Source organism: Pseudorca crassidens, chromosome 2 (assembly GCF_039906515.1).
Source record: "Pseudorca crassidens isolate mPseCra1 chromosome 2, mPseCra1.hap1, whole genome shotgun sequence".
NCBI lineage: Eukaryota > Metazoa > Chordata > Mammalia > Artiodactyla > Delphinidae > Pseudorca > Pseudorca crassidens.
This window is the reverse complement of record NC_090297.1, coordinates 150,244,051-150,250,133: the sequence shown is the minus strand read 5'-3', so window position 1 is coordinate 150,250,133 and position 6,083 is coordinate 150,244,051.

Here is a 6,083-nt window from a genome sequence, read left to right as displayed (position 1 = left end):
CCGCCCCAGGCCCGCAAGGCCTTTTGGGGGTTGTGGTTTCTCGCCCTGTAGCTCGTAGCGTAGGGTTCCAGGCAAGTTAGTGCAAGGTCTTGCCTGCACTTGATCTTCTGCTTTGAGATACTCGTAAATCCCTTTCTAGATGACAACAGACCAAATAAAAGGGGGAAAAGGCAAATAAATGAACAAAGTTTATCAGACCTTTATCTACTTCTCGCTTCCTCTGAAGCTTAGGGCTTGACTACCATTCCCTTAGATTCCATTGAGGAAGCTCTGCACCCCCAGGCTTGATTTCATTTCAATTGGAACAATATTGCTCTGTCTATAGACATTGTTTTGAAGTATATTAGATGAGAATGTTTGCGTCTGTTTAGGAATTCGCTGAAAGTGTTTTTGATATCAATGTTAACACTGCATTTTTGCAACTCCAGGCAAATACATTAAGACTGAAGGATTTTTTATTTTATTTTTTTAACATCTTTATTAGAGTATAATTGCTTTACAATGGTGTGTTAGTTTCTGCTTTATAACAAAGTGAATCAGCTATACATATACATATGTCCCCATATCTCCTCCCTCTTGCATCTCCCTCCCACCCTCTTCCTATCCCACCCCTCTAGGTGGTCACAAAGCACCAAGCTGATCTCCCTGTGCTATGTGGCTGCTTCCCACTAGCTATCTATTTTATGTTTGGTAGTGTATATATGTCCATGCCACTCTCTCACTTTGTCCCAGCTTACCCTTCCCCCTCCCCGTATCCTCAAATCCATTCTCTAGTAGGTCTGCATCTTTATTCCCATCTTGCCCCTAGGTTCTTCTGACCATTTTGTATTTTTCTTTTTTTAGATTCCATATATATGTGTTAGCATATGGTATTTGTTTTTCTCTTTCTGACTTACTTCACTCTGTATGACGGTCTCTAGGTCCATCTACCTACTGCAAATAACTCAGTTTCGTTCCTTTATATGGCTGAGTAATATTCCATTGTATATATGTGCCACATCTTCTTTATCCATTCATCTGCTGGTGGACACTTAGGTTGCTTCCATGTCCTGGCTATTGTAAATAGTGCTGCAATGAACACTGTTGTGCATGACTCTTTTTGAATTGTGGTTTTCTCAGGGTATATGCCCAGGAGTGGGATTGCTGGGTCGTATGGTAGTTCTAGTTTTAGTTTTTTAAGGAACCTCCATACTGTTCTCCATAGTGGCTGTATCAATTTACATTCCCACTAACAGTGCAAGAGGGTTCCCTTTTCTGCACACCCTCTCCAGCATTTATTTTTTCTAGATTTTTTGATGATGGCCATTCTGACTGGTGTGAGATGATATCTCATTGTAGTTTTGATTTGCATTTCTCTAATGATTAATGATGTTGAGCATTCTTTCATGTGTTTGTTGGCAATCTGTATATCTTCTTTAGAGAAATGTCTGTTTAGGTCTTCTGCCCATTTTTGGATTGGGTTGTTTGTTTGTTTTTTTTTTTGCTCGGTACGCGGGCCTCTCACTGTTGTGGCCTCTCCCGTTGCGGAGCACAGGCTCCGGACGCGCAGGCCCAACGGCCATGGCTCACGGGCCCAGCCGCTCCGCGGCATATATGGGATCCTCCTGGACAGGGGCATGAACCCGTGTTCCCTGCATCGGCAGGCGGACTCTCAACCACTGTGCCACCAGGGAAGCCCGGGCTGTTTGTTTTTTTGATATTGAGCTGCATGAACTGCTTGTATATTTTGGAGATTAATCCTTTGTCAGTTGCTTCATTTGCAAATATTTTCTCCCATTCTGAGGGTTGTCTTTTTGTCTTGTTTATGGTTTCCTTTGCTGTGCAAAAGCTTTTAAGTTTCATTAGGTCCCATTTGTTTATTTTTGTTTTTATTTCCATTTCTCTAGGGAGTAGGTCAAAAAAGGATCTTGCTGTGATTTATGTCATAGAGTGTTCTGCCTATGTTTTTCTCTAAGAGTTTGATGGTGTCTGGCCTTACATTTAGGTCTTTAGTCCATTTTGAGTTTATTTTTGTGTATGGTGTTAGGGAGTGCTCTAATTTCATCCTTTTACATGTAGCTGTCCAGTTTTCCCAGCACCACTTATTGAAGAGGCTGTCTTTTCTCCATTGCATATTCTTGCCTCCTTTATCAAAGATAAGGTGACCATATGTGCATGGGTTTATCTCTGGGTTTTCTATCCTGTTCCATTGGTCTATATTTCTGTTTTTGTGCCAGTACCAGGATATGCTATCTTTTTTAAAAAATTAATTAATTAATTAATTTATTTTTGGCTGTGTTGGGTCTTCGTTGCTGTGCGTGGGTTTTCTCTAGTTGCGACGAGTGGGTGTTACTCTTTCGTTGCAGTGCGCAGGCTTCTCATTGTAGTGGCTTCTCTTGTTGCGGAGCACGGGCTCTAGGCACGCGGGCTTCAGTAGTTGTGGCACACGGGCTCAGTAGTTGTGGCTCACAGGCTTAGTTGCTCCGTGGCCTGTGGGATCTTCCTGGACCAGGGCTTGAACCTATGTCCCCTGCATTGGCAGGCGGATTCTTAACCACTGCACCACCAGGGAAGCCCAATGCTATCTTTTTAAAATTTTAAACTTTTGCCTTTTACATCAAAGATCTTAATCCATCTGGAATTGTTTTTTCTGTAAATGGTATGAGGTCAGGTCAAATTTTATTTTTTTCCAACTAGGTAACCAATTTTCCCAGCAACATCCATTAAATAGTCTGTCCTTTCCTCAGTGATCTGCAAGGACAACTCTCTCATTTATTAAGTTTTCATGTATGAATGAAAACTGGGCTTTCTATTTTGTTCCATTGGTCGCTTTGTTTATTTCTATGCTAATATGACGGTCTTAATTACTATAACTTTAAAATACATCTCAAAGTCAGGTAGAGCATGTTTCTCCTTTAGCCTGTTAATGTAATGAATTACATTAATAAGTTTAAAATATGTAAACTGCCCTGACATTCCTGGGATAAACTCAACTTGGATAAACCCATTGCTGCATCTTCCTTTAGGATTTTTGCAATTCTGTTTGTAAGTTTGATTGGCCTGTAATTTTTCTGTTTTGGGTTTGATATCAAATGAATAGTAGAAATCTAATTAGAGAATATTGTAGTGATTTCTAGCTGCCCCAATATTCTTTCCCCCTTTCTAAGTAATAAGAACCCTGAGTTTGAGCTCAACTCATTGATACCCAGCTAAAAGAATAAATTTCCCAGACCCTTGCAGCCAGGTTTGCCATGTGACTGAATGTGGAGAATGAAGGATAAGCAGATACATTCTGCTTAAATTTCTTCCTCCATTCTCATATGTGATGGCTGCAGCTCTAGCAGCCATGTTGGACCGTGATGATCTGCTTTTATGGCGGTGGGGGGGGGGGGAAGGGAAGGAGGGAGGGAGGGAGAGAGAGAGAGAGAGGGAGAGGTGGGAAGGGGAAGGAAAGGGAAATTTCTACCACATTTAAACTACTAAAGGATTGACCTTCCTCCCCACCCCGCCTTTTTTTGCATTCTCTGGAAGAGTGTGTATGTAAAGTAGGACCAAAAACCTAAGATATTTTTCTAATAATTCTAAAAAATAAAGTAATTTCGACCTGGTATTTTCTCTGTGGAAAGCTTTTAAACTGCTGGTTTCATTTAATGGTTATAGGATTTTTAAGGCTTTCTACTGTTTTCTTGATTCCATTTTGGTATATTATATTTACTAGCAATTTATTCATTTTGTTTAAGTTTTCAACTTTATACTAAGAGTTTAAGCTCTGGAGCCAGATTGCCTGGGTTAAATTCCTAGGCGCTCTACATTCATGGAGTTGTGCTGAGTGATCTCGGGAAACTTACTTAAAATTTTTTTTTTTTTTTTTTTTTTTTTTTTGCGATACGCGGGCCTCTCACTGTTGTGGCCTCTCCCATTGCGGAGCACAGGCTCCGTACGCGCAGGCTCAGCGGCCATGGCTCACGGACCCAGCCACTCCGCGGCACGTGGGATCCTTCTGAACCGGGACACGAACCCGTGTCCCCTGCATCGGCAGGCGGACTCTCAACCACTGCACCACCAGGGAAGCCCTTTACTTAAAATTTTGAGCCTCAGTTTGCTCATCTGTAAAAAGGGGATAATAACAGTATGTACCTCTCAGAATTGTTGGAAAGATTAAATAAGTTAATACATGTAAAGGGCTTGGAAGAGTACATGGCATATAGTAACCATTCAATGGATGTTAGCTATTCTATTATTACTATCTCCTTTCTTTTGCTTTCTTTGTTTTTTTTTCCAACTACCATAGTTGAATATTTGGCTCATTAATTTTTGTCTTTTTTCTTTTCTAACAAAAGCATTTTAGGGCTATAAGTTTACTTTGAAGCATACTTCCCTATGTACCACAAGTTTTGATATGTAGTATTTTCATTATTGTTTAGGTCTAAGTGTTTTAAAGTTTCCATATAATTTCTTCTTTGACTATGAGTTTTTCAGAAGTGTTTTTAAAAACTTTTTAAACGCCTATTTTTTTGTTCAAGTTATGTTTTTGTAACTGATTTTTTTTTTTTTTTTTCTTAGCGGTACGCGGGCCTCTCACTGTTGTGGCCTCTCCCGTTGCGGAGCACAGGCTCCGGACGCGCAGGCTCAGCGGCCATGGCTCACGGGCCCAGCCGCTCCGCGGCATGTGGGATCTTCCTGGACCGGGGCACGAACCCGTGTCCCCTGCATCGGCAGGCAGACTCTTAACCACTGCGCCACCAGGGAAGCCCTCTAACTGATTTTTAAGTTCAATGAATTATGTCACAAAATGTGGAATGACACCTATGCTTTGAAATTTTTTGAGAATTGCTTTAGGACCTAGTGTAAATTTGTGTAAATATTTCATGTGTACTTAAGAAGTGTAAATTTTAATTGTTGTGTGTACAATTCCATCTGTTTATTAAATCAAGTTTGTTTATTTTATTGCTTAACTCTTTCATACCTTACTTTTAAAAAATCTGTGTGACTTAATGAGACAGTATATTGAAATCTTCCATTTTGTTGATGGATTTGTCATATTTTCAGTTTTAAAAAAATCAATTTTGCTTTATTTATTTTGAGACTTTTATTTGGTACATTCAGGTTTAGAATTGTTGCAAATTTTATCATGACATAGTGGTTTTTTATGCTTCATAATCTCTTTGTCTTAAAACCAATTTGTCTGCTAATAATACAGCTATTTCATTCTTTTGGTTAATATTTATCTTGTATAGGTTGTTTTTTCCATTCTTGTGTCCTTATGTTTTATTTAATTAATTTATTTATTAGTTTATTTTTTTCATTTTAAAAACATTTTTGGCCACACTGCATGACATGTGAGATCTTAGTTCCCCGAGCAGGGATCAAACCTGTGCCCCTTGCATTGGAAGCATGGAGTCTTAACCACTGGATCGCCAGGGAATCCCTGTCCTTATGTTTTAGAAGGACCTCTGAATTTAAAGTTTAATCTAATCAGACAATTTCTTTTACTAATGAGATTAGTTTAGTTACATTTTTTCCGTGATTTCGTCTGTATTTGGACTTATTTCTATCATCTTCCTATTAGCACTACCTTTTCTATGCTTCTTTCTCCCCACGTATTGCCTTTTTAAACAATTAATTAAACTTTCATCGTGTGGGTTTTTTTCTTATTGTATTCTCCTCTGCCCCACTGGTTTGGAAATTATATTCTTTGTTGTGTTATGATTTACTATTGAAATTTTAGTGCTCATATTTAATAAGTTTGAATTTAATATTGTAACCCTTTTCCTCTGAAAAATGTGAAGACATTTGAATGCTTTAACCCTGGTCTCCTTCTCTCTATATGCTATTGTTGTTCATTATTTTATTTTTTATTTATTTTAGGTTTTAAATTTATTTTTTAAAATGCCACAAATTAGTTATTATTATTATATAGAGACAGTTTCTTTATATTTACCAGTATGTTTACCAGTTTCCTTGTTTAATCTTTCTTCTTGAATCTCAGACCTTACTTCTGGAATAATTTTTCTTTTTCCCAGTGTTCATCCTTTTGAAGTTACTTTACTGAAAGTCTGATGACAGTTAACTCTCTCAATTATTGCTTATCTGAAAATATCTTT